The sequence below is a fragment of the Gigantopelta aegis genome, chromosome 6 (genome assembly GCF_016097555.1).
Source record: "Gigantopelta aegis isolate Gae_Host chromosome 6, Gae_host_genome, whole genome shotgun sequence".
Taxonomy (NCBI): Eukaryota; Metazoa; Mollusca; class Gastropoda; order Neomphalida; family Peltospiridae; genus Gigantopelta; species Gigantopelta aegis.
In genome coordinates this window covers 93857436-93873455 of record NC_054704.1, presented here as the reverse complement: position 1 = coordinate 93873455, position 16020 = coordinate 93857436, and positions in this window count along the sequence as shown.

The following is a 16020-nucleotide window of genomic DNA, read 5'->3' as shown; positions in this document are numbered from 1 at the left end:
TAAACAAAACAAACTTTAAACTTTAATCAGGCGCGAGTGCGGAACGCTAAAAACGGACGCATATCAAGCCATTCATATGGAAACTATAGAATCGATTTTAATTTTTTTTTACATCATCATTATTTTTTAAATTTTACTTCTTATTTTTTATTTTATTATTTTTGTTTTGCTTTTTGTTATGCGTCCATTTTCCACGTTCCGCCAACGCCGCCTCCAAAACTGCACTCATGGAAAATGGCCTTTACAGTGTCTCACGCTTCCCTGGTGTGGGGCGAGGTGTGGTCCAGTGGTAAAGCATTCGCGTGATGCTCGGCCGGTTTGGGATCGATCCCCGTCAGTGGGCCCATTGCGCTATTTCTCGCTCCAGCCAGTGCATCACGACTGGTACACCAAAGGCCGTAGTATGTGCTATCCTGTCTATGGGATGGTGCATATAAAAGATCCCTTACTGCTAATCGAAAAAAGTAGCCCATGAAGTGGCGACAGCGGGTTTCCTCCCTCAATGGTCCTTAACCATATGTCTGACGCCATTATAACCGTAAATAAAATGTGCTGAGTGTGTTGTTAAATAAAACGTGTCCTTCCTTGCTTCCCCGGTGAGAAGTCTGGAACAGGTTTCACTAACTTTAAATAGGTTTAAAGTAGAAACTGAATATCACTTAGTTCTTGTCTAGTGTAAAAATATGTAAAGCTTAATTTTGACTTTGGGTAATAATTTATAAACTAAATGCCGTCGTATGTGCTATTCTGTGCCAAAGTGTATTTGAAAAAGCAAACTCCCTTGCTGTTCAACTAGAACGAGAAACGGTCCAATAGGTCCAGTAGCATGAATCGATCCTACAACTCGACACACCATATTACGGTGTTCGATATATCAGCTTTAATATCCCTCAGTTCACATTCTTTTGTTCTATTTAGAAAATACAAAGGCCATAATGCTGGTCATGCATTGGGTCATTTTTAATAACAACCAAGCACAGTTCAAATAAAACTGTAATAAAAAGAAAGAAACATTGCCATTTACGACACACTTGATGTTTCATTTATATAGAATACTAAACGAGCTTGCCTGTCATAGCATTTTTATGAAATGAGTGAACAGTTTTGGTATCTGACGAGCGAAATCGAGTCAGATACCAACACTGTTGACGAGTTTCATAAAAATGGTATGACAGGCAAGCTAGTTTAGTATTTTATTTATTACAAACCAACTGCAAAACAAAAAAAACCGCAACGCAGAAGTAAGCAGATGTTGCATCCTACTACACGTTAGTTTTCTACGAATTAGGTCAGCAAGCGATCTACGTCACGCTCACGTCACGCCAATATTACACTAGTTAGATATTGAGTGATTGTTATGACATGAGCAATATCTTACACTGGTGTGTAATAAATGGTTATATAATATGGTTACGGATCACGTAGATAACGAGAGAAAACCCGCTGCTGCCATGGGCTACACATTTTGATTAGCTACAAGAGATCACCATCCCACAGATAAGATAGTACATATCACGGCTTTTGTTACACCAGTTGTGGAGCACTGACTGGTACAAAAATACTTTAAATAACCCAGTGAGCCCAGGGATTGACACAATTCAATTCAAGTCGTTATTACCGTAAGCTCGCAATAGCTTATTGGTACAAACATAAACATATAAAATGATACAGTCATGGCTAGTGGAGAACATAAACAAACACATAGCAGCATGGAAAACAATTAAACAATTATAGAATTTCTATACTTAAAAACATTTACCAGATACTTTCCTAGATTGTGTAGAATTTTTACATTTGAACAACTAAGTAGTTGTATAAACTTTAACACTGAAGATCTAGTGCAATAATAGCGTTTTATGTATCTTTTTCTTATATCTTTAAATACAGAACAACATAGTACAAAATGATATTCATCTTCTACATCACCACTATTACATAGTATACAGATTCTGTCAGACCTATTAACATTTTCATATCTGCCAGTTTCAATTGCTAAGTTATGTGCAGACTTTATACTCAACAGGTATTGACTTAATCAAGTAGTACTGCATATTTAAATTATATACCAAATATTTATACAGTGTGGAACATTTACTAGATGTATTCAACTGGTGGAAAAGATTCTGTTTTACTTGATCAAATATCCTTTGCCCAATTATTGTTAAATAATACTTATTATTTTTTGCAAGACATTCCTGATTTTTCCATATATATCCAAGTCCTAATTCATGTAATAGTTTTCTAATACATGTGACCCAATTATCACAAGGTGATGGTGCATCAAGCGATCGCTTTACTACTGGGCCAGGTCCCTGCTTCCCACACACCCACTTTAATAAGAGTCCAGACAACTGGCATAAATCTCAAACTGGTGAAATAGGCACAGACTTTGAATAATTTGTATCACTTTTGTACGTCAACCTGGGATATTTTCTATCCACCAAAATCATGAAAATATGAAAACGAGGTCAGTGGATCGTACTAATCTGCACGTGGTTTCAGTCAGTTACGTGTTATATTATGAAATAGTTTCAAATGTATTCGACAAAAAAACAATAACATTACAGCAAAGCTTTTACCATCCATCATTCCCATGGATGTTGCAGGTTTAATGAACCAAGATTTTTATTAGTTAATTCATTACTGTGGTAGTGTAGTGTTAAGAACATCGGAAGCTGTTATGTGTGCGGAAGCAGTATTACTGGACATAAAAACTAAATTGAGCGCCGGAATGCTGAAGTCGGCTCTTTGTGTAGAGACCTGTGCCATTTGGAATCTGTAAAAAAATGAATGTCAAATTCAGGACTATTATCTTTTAACTCCGTAAAAACACCCACTAATATAAGGAAAGAGAGAGAGAGAGAGAGAGAGAGAGAGAGAGAGAGAGAGAGAGAGAGAGAGAGAGAGAGAGAGAGAGGGGGGGTGCGCAGAGAAGCAGAGAGAAGAGAGAGAGAGAGGGGGGGGGGCGCAGAAGGAGAGAGAGGGAGAGAGAGAGAGAGGGGGGGGGGGGGAGAGAGAGAAGCAGGGGAGAGAGAGAGAGAGAGAGAGAGAGAGAGAGAGAGAGAGAGAGAGAGGGAGGGAGGGAGGGAGGGAGAGAGAGAGAGAGAGGAGGGAGGGAGGGAGAAAGGAAACCAGACAAGATAAACAAGAATGGATGGAAAGAAAGAAAGAAATGTTTTATTTAACGACGCACTCAACACATTTTATTTACGGTTATATGGCGTCAGACATATGGTTAAGGACCACACAGATTTTGAGAGGAAACCCGCTGTCGCCACATAGGCTACTCTTTTACGACAGGCAGCAAGGGATCTTTTATTTGCGCTTCCCACAGGCAGGATAGCACAACCCATGGCCTTTGTTGAACCAGTTATGGATCACTGGTCGGTGCAAGTGGTTTACACCTACCCATTGAGCCTTGCGGAGCACTCACTCAGGGTTTGGAGTCGGTATCTGGATTAAAAAACCCATGCCTCGACTGGGATCCGAACCCAGTACCTACCAGCCTGTAGACCGATGGCCTGCCACGACGCCACCGAGGCCGGTAAGAATGGATGGAGACAGACAAACATGTAGATTGATAAACAGACAGACAAAACTGTAGATAGGTGGAGGGCTAACTTACAAGAGATATTCCTGAGTATTTAAAAAGCATATATCCTACCACATTCCATGTGATATTTGTGTAGCAACCTCAAGCAAATCAGTCATTAACAAACCTCGATGTAAAAAAAAACCCATAACTGAGAGGAGTTATTAACTGCTCTCATAACTTAAATTATGGGGAGCTATTTAAAATATTACTCTCCTTGAACTAGTCTCAGAGAAGTGATGGGGAGCGGGATTGATAGCTCCCCTTCTACGGCAAGGTCTGCAGTAATCATTGATTTTCAAAACGGATTTCAAAACAACATGCCCAACATTTCTTTTATTATGCCAATTATTCCCAGTGCACATGTTATGTGCAGTAACACTTCAACACGCTGATGGAAGTGATTGAATTCAATTTAACTGTATGGCAGCGGGTGTATCCTAAATTAAAGTACAAACTCGTTCAGATGTTCTACAACGCTCTTTTCTGACGATTTCATTTCATGCTTTCATGCTTAAGTGCAAAATGATTCAAGCACACTGTGCTGAGCACATATCTCAAGTGTCCGGGTTGTCTGTCCACGACAGTGGGTTAGTTGTTAGTGAGAGAAACGTCGGTGTACTGGCCTTACACCTAGTCAATGAACTGTTAAACTGAACCGTTAAATTCGCCGTGTGTACTGGGAGGCGAACACAGTACTGGTTAGCCTTAAATCTGATGGCTTAACCACTGCACCGCCGAGACTGGTCTTTGTGAATTTTGTTACCGTTCCATGGCTTTGAGCATCTGGATAATGGTACCAGAACAGGTCATTTTAACAGCGCTATGATGTCACTGCAACACAATCAAAGAAATATAATAGCTTGGCTTTTCCGATTGATGGCGCGTTCAACCTAGTAAATTATCCACCCCTATTAGTCTATTTGTAAAAATTTCAAAATTGTCCCACTTAACTTCACCTCCCCAACTCCCAACGCCCCTCCCGCCCCGGAATTGGCCACTGGTGAAGTCAGAGGCTAAGTCCAGGGTGAGCGTACCTGAACCTTCGGGATATGGGCAGGTAAATTGAATTGCCTCCCCTTCCCTTCAAAGAAATATAGTGTGCTATAAGATGAAATAACGATGAAATCTATATAACTATTCTGCGTCGTTAAATACACCATTTCCTATATGACTATCCTTTAAAGGTATATTCTCGTAGATTTTACATGCATTTATCGTAAATAATTATAACGTAATCGATCCCTCGTATAATGTTTGCATAATTAATTCAAGAATGAACAAAATTGTAATGTGTTGCTATTCGCCGTAACCAGTGGGTTCCTATAGAAACATTGACAAAAAAAAAGTATAAAGAACATAGAAAATCGCCATCGTAAACATTGTATCCATTAAAATAACAGCCAGCTCTTTTCATAGATATGGAGTTGTAAATTGCAATACTATAAAGTTATAAAAGTAGTAAATGAAATTAACTGGATTTAATTTTAGTGTATGTAATTCACGGTATGATATTTATATTTCACCAGAAATAATAATAAATATGTTTGGTAACTATGTTTCTTTAAAACTGCTGCTCTAAGACACCGAATCAAAAAGCAGTCATCGGAATGTCCATGCATTCATTCATTTCAACGTTCCAGCCAGTGCACCACGACTTGTATATCAAAGACCGTGGTGTGTACTGCCCTGTCTGTGGGATGGTGCATATAAAAGATCCCTTGCTGCTAATCGAAAAGAGTAGCCCATAAAGTGGCGACAGCGGGTTTCCTCTCTCAATATCTGTGTGGTCCTTAAACATATGTCTGACGCCATATAACCGTAAATACAATGTGTCGAGTGCGTCGTGAAATAAAACATTTCATTCATTCATTCATTCATTTCAAGTTATTTTCGTTTTTATATCCAATTAAGGTTTAAGCACGCTGTCCTGAGAACATACCTCAGCTCTCTGGGTAGTCTTTTCAGAACAAGTTGTTAGTGGTTAGTGAGAGACACGTCGATGCAGTGGTCTTACTCCTACCCATTTAGTCGTTAAATTATCTCTGGGTGAGAGTCGGTAAAGGGCTGCGAACCCAGTACCAACCAGCCTTATCTCCGATGGCTTAACCACGATATCACCGAGGCCATTGTCATTACCTTTTTATTGCTTTAATATTTAATATCGATAGCATTGTTTTTCTCTCCAAGAAATATGAGACACAAGGCAAACTAGCAACTACCTAATATGCGTGGCGACTCATCGAACAATCGGTACAAAATGATATTGTGTTTTGCGTGCTAAATATATAAATGATAAAAGAGAAAATGTCATGGCCACACGTCTCAAGGTTATCTGTGTGCGTGTGTCCAGCACTCAAGTGGTCTCACAGGAAGAATGGACCTGACTGCACTAGTTGTGTTGCCTGTTTTGCAATGAAATCACCGTGGTTATTAATCAAGACAGACGCGAGAAAACAATTACCACTGGAAGACATTCGCAAATGAGAGACTTCTTCTGTAACTGGAGTTCGTGCTGACACTCACCTGCCACAAAACCAATGTATCTACCTCCGCTGTTCCAGGAAATGTAAATTGTTATTGCTTTTGTTTCATTTGTAGAGGAGCGTTAGCATCACGTGTGATGTTCCAAAGTCAAATATATCATCAGAGGCACATTCAGGGCGGTGAGCGATTACGGTTGATAGACTTGTTTTTGCGCATAACATAAGATGAATGTGATTTGATAGAAGAAGATGGTACCAATCAAAATGTTCGCGAGCGCTCAGCCTTCAGAACTCGCCAATGGTAAAAGACAAATACGTTTCATAAGAAACTCAGTTTAAGTTATAAGCAATGCGAGATATATTATATGAAACACGCCTTATCTATTACATGTTTATTGTAGCAAGGCCATAGCTATTATACTATTGATATTCATCAGCTTTAATCAGAAAGAAATATTTCTATAATAAAACATTTTGTATTTGTGGATATTTGATATCTAACATGATTATTACGATACTTGACCGAGAGAGAGAGAGAGAGAGAGAGAGAGAGAGAGAGAGAGAGAGAGAGAGAGAGAGAGAGAGAGAGAGAAATTGAGAATGTTCGAATGAATTAACAAACGAATGAATGAATGAATGTTTAACGACACCGTAGCACAAACATATATCGGCTATTTGTTAAAGAAAGGAGATGGGATCTATCATATGCGGTTCCCATAGACAGGACAGCACATACCACCGCCTTGGTTAGAACATGCTCATAGGGGCGGTCGATCTTGTCGACTCAATCACTGAATTGTTTGTACTTGTCCACTCAATCATTGAACTGTGTGTACTCGCCCACTCAATCATTGAACTGTGTGTACTCGTCCACTCAATCACTGAACTGTTTGTCCTCGTCCACTCAATCACTGAACTGTTTGTCCTCGTCCACTCAATCACTGAACTGTTTGTACTCGTCCACTCAATCCCTGAACTGTGTGTACTCGCCCACTCAATCATTGAACTGTGTGTACTCGTCCATTCAATCACTGAACTGTTTGTACTCGTCCACTCAATCACTGAACTGTGTGTACTCGTCCACTCAATCACTGAACTGTTTGTACTCGTCCACCTCAATCACTGAACTGTTTGTACTCGTCCACTCAATCATTGAACTGTTTGTACTCGTCCACTCAATCATTGAACTGTTTGTACTTGTCCACTCAATGAGTGAACTGTGTGTACTCGTCCACTCAATGACCACTCAATCACTGAACTGCCTAAGATGTCGACTTGTTTTTATTTCTCAAGTTTTAAAAGATAGGTCTTTTAAAGTCCGGGTGGGGTCGACTTTGTCCGACAGAAGATGGGTGTGCCTCAAGGTAGTATCCTGTCTGTAACTTTATTTTCTGTGAAAATTAACAGTATCACCCAGTGTTTAACACCTGGTGTGGATTGCTCGTTATATGTCGATGATTTTCAGATTTGTTACAGATCGTCTAATATGAGTATCATTGAACGTAAGTTGCAGCTTTGTTTGAATAAACTTCATCAATGGGCAACTGATAATGGCTTTCGATTCTCAAAGGCAAAAACGGTTTGTATGCATATCTGCCAGAAAAGAGGTCTTCACTTAGATCCACAGTTGTTTTTGGACAAAAATCCAATTCCAGTTGTGGAGGAGACTAAATTTCTGGGGGTTATATTTGACAGGAAGCTATCTTTTGTGCCCCATCTCAAATATGTTAAAAAGAAGGGCTTAAAAGCTCACAATATTTTAAAAGTTATTGGTAATACGGAATGGGGAGCAGACCGCAAGGTTATGCTCCGTCTGTATAGATCTCTTGTGAGGTCAAAACTAGATTATGGATGCATTATGTATGGATCGGCACGCAAGTCTTACTTGCAGATGCTAGATCCTATACACAACCAGGGACTTAGGCTTTGTCTTGATGCATTTAGAACATCTCCTGTAGAGAGCCTGTACGTTGATGCACACGAACCTTGTTTGGGTGCTAGGCGTGCAAAGCTTTCTCTACAGAATGCCACCAAGATTAAATCTTTACCAACACATCCTACACATAATGCGGTGTTTGACAACAAATATATGAAGTTGTTTGATGCAAGGCCAAATGCTATTCGTACATTTGGTCTTCGCATTAAGCGCTTTTTGTCGCTTTCCAACATTGATTTAACTGACACTTTGGAAACTCCTTCATATTATGTTTTACCACCTTGGTGTATTACACCACCTAAAATTGTGTTTGATCTGGCGCATCTTAAGAAAGATCGCACAGATGCTGTTGTGTATAAGCAATTTTTCATGGAAATTCAAGACAAGTACCGTGATTACATTCCTGTTTATACAGATGGATCACGGGATGGGAATTCTGTGGCTTGTGCTACAGTTTTTCCATCAGATACTATCATTCCCATGAGAGTGCCTGACTCAGCATCAATATTTAGTGCTGAAGTTTTGGCAGTCATTAAAGCCGTAGAAGAAATCAAAGATTCGAATGCATCTAAATTTATTACCGACTCACTTTCGTGTCTCCAAGCTCTGCGTAATATGAAGCTGAACCATCCCTTAATTGGGATGGTCATACGAAAGTGTGTCTTTTTATCCATTGCCAATAAAGACATTGAATTTTGTTGGGTGTCCAGCCTGTTGGCATCAGGGGTAATGAAAAGGCAGATTTTGCTGCCAAGTCTGCTTTGGATTTGCCTCATGCCAGGGTTGGTGTACCGTATACTGATTTGAAACATAATATCAACGAATTTATCTTTTCGACTTGGCAACATGATTGGGACGGTGCGGTTACGAGCAAGCTTCAGTCTATCAAGCCAGTCTTGGGAGAGTGGCAGTCCTCCTATAGACAGTATAGGAAGTATGAAATAGTATTGTGTCGTGCTCGCATCGGTCATACTTACTTGACCCATTTATTTATTTTGAAGAAGGATCCTCCACCTCAGTGTGAGCACTGTCAGTGTCTTCTGACGGTGCGACACATTTTGGTGGAGTGTAAGCATTTGTCAGCAACTCGAAAAGATTTATTTGGACAAAGAAATGTGATCAGTTCGATTCCATCCAGAACTTATTTTACAGTTTTTACGTGATACTGACTTTTACTCTAAATTTGAATTATATATATCTGTGATATTTGTATTTTGTGCACAATTCTTTACACTGTGTTTTAATTTAACTGTTGAATTTTTATATTGATGTTGATCGTCACTTTATTTATTTGCATTACCATAGTTTGACACCCAATAGCCGATGTATTTTTCGTGCTGGGATGTCGTTAAACATTCATTCATTCATTCAATAACGCTGTACTCGTTTACTATGTACCTAAAGACCTCGATGTTGATGTTGCTCCCAGCACATTTAGCAAGCAACATCAATGCGATCTTTTCGTCCTAAATAATCGTCTTTTCTTTTTTCCAGTGATATTTATCTTGTTTTCATTACGTTTGGAAAGCATTAATCACATTAATCGATAGCAAGGTGATTAAGTTATAAAAAAAAGGTTTGGGTTTTTTAACGACATCACTAGAGCTTATTGGATATCATCGGTTACTGGATGTCTGACATTTAATAACTGATATATAGTTAACGACACCTCAGTCAGTACATTTTAAACTACGGCTATTTGGTGTCTAACATATGATTATTTCGGAAATTATTTTATTCAGAGAAAGAGGAAGCCCGCTGTCGCCACAGTGGCTACTCGTACCCATGACACTGCAATGGATTTTTTTTTAATACACACTTTCCAATAGACGAGACAGTACATACCACGACATTTGATGTACCAGATGGAACGGGAAAAACTAGTCCATTGAGAAGGATCACTGCTATTGGAAGTGGCAAAAATGTTTACAAGGAATCATTCATTTATAGTTATTTTCTTGCTTATGTCCAATTAAGGTTCAAACACGCTGTCCTGGGAACACACATCCAACCCTGCCCCGCCCCACTGCACCTCACCCCACCCCACCCCAGCTATCTGGGCTGTATGTCCAGGACAGTGGGTTAATGGCAGACGTCGGTGTGGTGGCCCTACACCTACCCATTGAGTCGCTAACCTCACTCTGGGTGGACGTCGGTACCGGTAAGCGAACCCAGTACCTACCAGCTTTAAGTCCGATAGCTTAACCACTACATCACCAAGGCCGGTTACAAGAAAATCTCTTAGCTGCACTTCCATACAAATGGACTAGTACATACCACGACATACCAGTTTGTTACAGGGAAACAAATCCCAATCCATTGATGACGTTCGATCCTTCGACCCATGGCACACCAGGCGAGCTCCCTACCACTGCACTACATCCCAACCCCCGGAGTTCAGTGACACGCATTCATACGAACTCTGAAAACCAATAAACACCACAAAACGCTATCGTGACTGTGTGACAGGGTAAACGTATTCAGAGTAATAAAACATCACTTAACTTTGCCCACTAAATGCATGTGGATTATTGTTGCCAATGGCATGGGTAAAGTTACCGTGCTGTATTTACCCTGCTTCAACTGCAAGCCGGGGACTAATCCAGACATGATGAATTTTTCTCTCGGGGCGAATGGTCGTCTCAGTCAGTTTGCTAATTGGTTCGCCATAGGAATATCTCGGGGATTTGAGACCAATGAAGATATTGAGTCTTTCCTGGGCAGTTTGGATCTTTCCCCAAACTGATCAGATTAAGCCTACTCCACAAGCTGTAACAGACAAGACCGTTGCAAACCGACGAATACGGTTATCTTCTCGTATTTTTTGTCTCAAATCAGACCACTGGTCTGAGATGGGACCTGAGATAGACGTGTCCGAACCTATTGTGGGATATGGGCACGTTAATAGAGTTCCACGGTCCACGGCCTCGTAATTGTAATCAAGAGGAACCATTATGTTACGCTTACAGATGTTCCAACGAAATAAAACTGTAATAGGACGACGTTGTTTTTCTTAGCGCTTCTGAAGTCACCAAAACGGTGAAGCAAAACAGCCTGTAGTCCCGTATCTTGGTAAAACTGCTACCAATCTTTAACAAGCAGTTTTTCGTACGGAGGAGGTCATTGGTTCGTAAGCATCAAACTATCCAATACTGTTGTCTGTTATACCAACGTATGACATTGCTCACTGCGAAAATATGAAACATATTGTCTCCGTTGATATAAATATTTATTCACGTACAGAGGAAACTTAATCGTACAAAATTATATTTCCTTCTTTACTCTTTCATTGTTATTTAACAATTCTATAAATGTTTACTTATTAGGTGTTAGAAATGTTTATATTTTAGGATATAATTGTCCGATGGATATGTACATGGAACAAACATATACAAGATGGAATACGTCTTTAATTGACACATTAGCAATTTGCCAGTGCATATGGGTTATATTTTCAATTAGTAATCTGTGAGTCGTCAATCATCTTTTCAGTTTCTTTTTTCTTGTTTGAAAGCCAAAATATATTACTGTTTTAATTAGTTTTCTTGTAACTGGTTTAATATGTCTATTCTAATTGTCAAACAAATCGTTGAAATCCCCGTACTAATCGGCCTACAGGTAATATGATAGGCTAAGGCGGGGTTTGTTGTTGTTGTTGTTTTGTTCATACGTATTTCCGTGCTAATATCCAATTAAGGTTCAAGTACGCTGTCCTGGTCACACCCTCTATCTGGGCTGCCCTGGTCACTCACCTCTATCTGGACTGTTTGTCCAGGGCAGTGGGTTGCTGGTTAGTTTTGTTAGTGGTTAATGAGAGAGAAGTCAGTGGAATGGCCTTACACCCACTCAGTAGGAGCCGGTACCGGGATGCGAACCCAGTACCTACCAGCCTTATGTCCGATGGCTTTACCACTACACCAAAGATGCTGGCAGAGGTTGGAGTAATTAATGTTGGTGTATGTATCTCAATTACTGTAAACCCTTGAATACAGGCCGGCCTTGAATAGAAGCCTGCTCTGCTAATCTATCTTTTTTCAGGTGAATGGCAGCGTTATACTCGTCATTTCCGTTGCATGACGTCACATTTTTAATCGCATGGCGAGAACAGCAGGACATGAAAATTGTTTTGAAAACAAAAATAGAAGCCTGCTTTGATTAGAGGTCGGGTCTCCGAGCGTTGCCAGAAAAAATAGAAGGTTACGGTCAAATAGAATAGAATAGATGTTTAACGACACCCCAGCACGAACAATGCATCGGCTATTGGGACTTACGGTCGACGACAGTCACTTTTCGTACGCTTGTTATGGCTTTGACTTGACCTTAGACTTCTATCCGAGGATGTACGGTATATATATTTGCATGTGTATGATTGTAGATGTATTACACAAAGGTCTAACTCACTGAGTTACAATCCTTCTCTACTTGTATAGAGTGGCTCATTACAATTTTATCACTTATATTGCTTGTATTTACATGCTGAATTTTATTCTGTTGTGATGAGGTCAGACTTTAATACACTATCAGTCTTAATAAACTATATATCTGTCTGTATGTCTGTCTGTCTGTCTTATTACGGTTTCTTGTGGGGCTACTTACTGGAGATCGTGAAAACAAGAATCCATCTCAAAGGGTTAATATGCTGATTCAGTCAAGATATAATTTATGCAGTATCATGTGGCCAACAGAAACCACCTAAACATCTCTTGCTACCGTATGCTACACAATCAACATGAGAAAGCTGAAAACGTTCAGTAATCTATGCAAGAAAAAGGAAGTGGCCAGTGGCAAAGCAGTCATGTTGAAAGCAGACAGATCACTGTTTGCGTTGATCATTGTGATGGCACAACGGTGGAATCTTCAGTTAATGAATATCCTTTCACATCTTTCAGGACATGTGTCATGAGCTTTATCAACATCAGAAAGGGTACTGATAAAACAAACAAACAAACAAAAACATATGACACTAGCAAATAGTGTACCAGAAATTGCTGTAACAGATATAGATGGGGTGAATTTAGCCCCTATAGTGAACGGGGATCAAGCTAATTCAGGGGAGGTTTCAAAATCAATCTTCTCTATGGCATTAAACGATGGAAGTCAGATTGATATTGTCTTTGATACATACCATGAATTGTCCATTAAAAACAGTGAAAGATCAGTAAGAGGAGAGAGGTCTGGACAAAATCTACTAAGTATCACAGCGTCACTGATTGTAAGATGTTTCTGAGTCAGATAAATATCAAAACCAATCTGATCACATTCCTGGTTAACCAGTGGAAAAGGGAAGAATATACCAGTAGGCTAAAAGGAAAGGTTTTGTTCACAACAGTTGATAACAAGTGTTACAAAATAGCATCCAAGAGTAGTGAGGAGGTGTATGATCTCCAATGTTTGCACGAAGAAGCCGATAGGCGCATGCTATTACAATGAAGGATATCAAGCTGTTCTGAGCTCAGAAGACACAGATGCCTTCATGTTATGTTTGGCTTGCCACGAGAGCATTGGAATACCATTGTTGCAAAAATGGGGTACTAAAACACGTGCAACGATTCTTGACATTGCAAAAATAGTAACCACTCTTGGCAAAGATACCTGTAGAGCTCTTATCGTAATGCATGCTTACACTGGGTGTGATACAGCAAGTGCATTTGCAAGTAAATTAAACGCAAGTGCTTTCAAAATACTAACTAGCAACAAAGAAGTGCAGGACTCATTCATGGAGTTAGACCAGGAATGGGATGTATTGCCAGAACTCACGAACAAGCATCAGACACTCACTTGTCTTCTTTATGCTACAAAATCCTCTGTAGTAAACGTCTGTGATCTCAGATACCATCTGTTCTGTGCAAAGAAAGGGGAGACAGCGAGTCATCAATTGCCACCACACAGGAACTGTTTGATGAATTATGCACATCGTGCTAACTACCAGGCCACAATATGGAGACGACGTTTGGCACAATACCCCAAAATACCAAGTCCTGTTGGTAGATGTTCGCCAGTTGAGTCCGAACAGCGTCTTGTAGACTGGATGAATGACCAACCAGCAATTCAAGCTGTGTTAGATCTATTAGCTTGCAACTGTTCCAAGATGTGTGAACTTCCCAAAAGCATTTGTTTAACAAATTGACTTAGGTACACTGATATGTGCAGATTCCAAGACTGTGGCAAGCAGGTTGTAAGTACAGATTGTGATGGCAGAGGATGAGCTAGAAGATGACTACGATTACTGATCAAGTTGCATGAACTCGACAAGTACATAGATCTGCCAGATATACAATACATCTTTAAATTGGTGAACATAATTCTGTAATATGAATACCATAAATTTTTATTTATTTATGTCAGTATAACTGAATGTTGGACAGAAGTAAGAGTTCAAACGCAATACTCACAATTACTGTTCTTTTGTTTTTGTTTCTTGGGATATATTTTTTGTTTGTTTGTTTGGGTTTGTCGTTTTTCTTGTTGTTTTGTTCTTATGGTGGGTTTTTTTAGGTGGAAGGAATAAGTCTCTAGATCAGTTAAATACCTGTGTTGTCTTTGTTATCAAACAAAGTGTGACGGAACATGCTCTTAATTTTGTTTTCGCCTGTGGCGATATTAATTGTTTTAGAGGGCCGTGTAAAGTCTCAATATGCATTTAAGCCCAGGTGGACCTTGTTAAGTAATACCTATGCGCGACGGTCGTCGAGCTGTACTTTCCAATACACACCCAGCCGAGGTGCGGAGGCCATGTGGCCAGTAGTTACGTAATACCTCCGCGCGACCATGGAATCTCTAGCGAACTGGCGACAGTCTGACCATCTAAGAAAAATATGCCGGCGTGGTCGCTGTGGAAATATCACTTGATAGGGGGAGGGCCGCGATGTACCCCCAGGCGATATTCGGTTTTTATGATAAATAGCTAGGGTTTTAGAGATATCATTAGAAACATATTGGAAGGCTTCCAGGGAACATTCGTCCGTTTGGACTTGGTAAATATCATTTCTGCTCTGTTGTATAACCTTGATGTGATTGATGTGACTTTAAATATTTTAATACTGTATTATACCAATATTATTTAGACGGTGCTGCCGGTCATCTGACGCAGTATACTGTAGGCTCACTGTTCTAAATAATTATTAAGGCTTAGCCAGTCATCCTAGAGGACCTAGGTAAACTGTAGGTTATTGTCTTTATTGTGATAGGTACCAGTATTAAGTCTGTATTACATGGTTATTGAATGAGTAGTTAGGGTTAATTAAAAATTAACCAGTTAGGAATAGAGTTGTAATTCCTTTATTAATTAAGTTCCCCTGGAAGCGTTTCTCAATTGTCACACGTTACTGAATGAGTAGTAAGGGTTAATTAAAAATTAACTAGTTAGGAATAGAGTTGTAATTCCTTTATTAATTAAGTTCCCCTGGAAGCGTTTCTCAATTTTCACACGTGTGGGTGTTGTGTCACGGTGAAGTGATTAGCATATTGTGTAGACTAGACACCTAGAGATTAACTAATTAAGTGATCAATTCTGGGTTGTTATTATTGGTTGTTGTTAATTAACTACTGCTGCTGTACATTTGTCAGCGTAGGTTAATACAGATTCCAAAGTGTATTGTGTTTTTGTTGTGTTTTCTAGTGAACTAAACGTGCTATATTATATATACCTTATATAAGATCTTATCTCTGATCATACCTAGATGAGCCACACGCGGGTATAACCGCCTGTTACAGAGAGATCTAATAGATATACAGTTAGGAGAGATATTTGGATAATCGTGTTTCATTCAGTTACGGGTATTATAGGATCCCCGTGACACAAAGGTAAAAATGATCCATTTTAATTTTAATTTAATAGAGACCATTAGTACTTTTATATGACAAAAATAAATTTTAATAGCATACCAATATATAGTTTCAAAAACAAATACTACAAGTATGAAACAAATACTATCTAGGAATCAAATGGACACTCTGAGGAAAAACGAACTGAAACTATTGTGAACATAACCTTATTAAAGGGACAT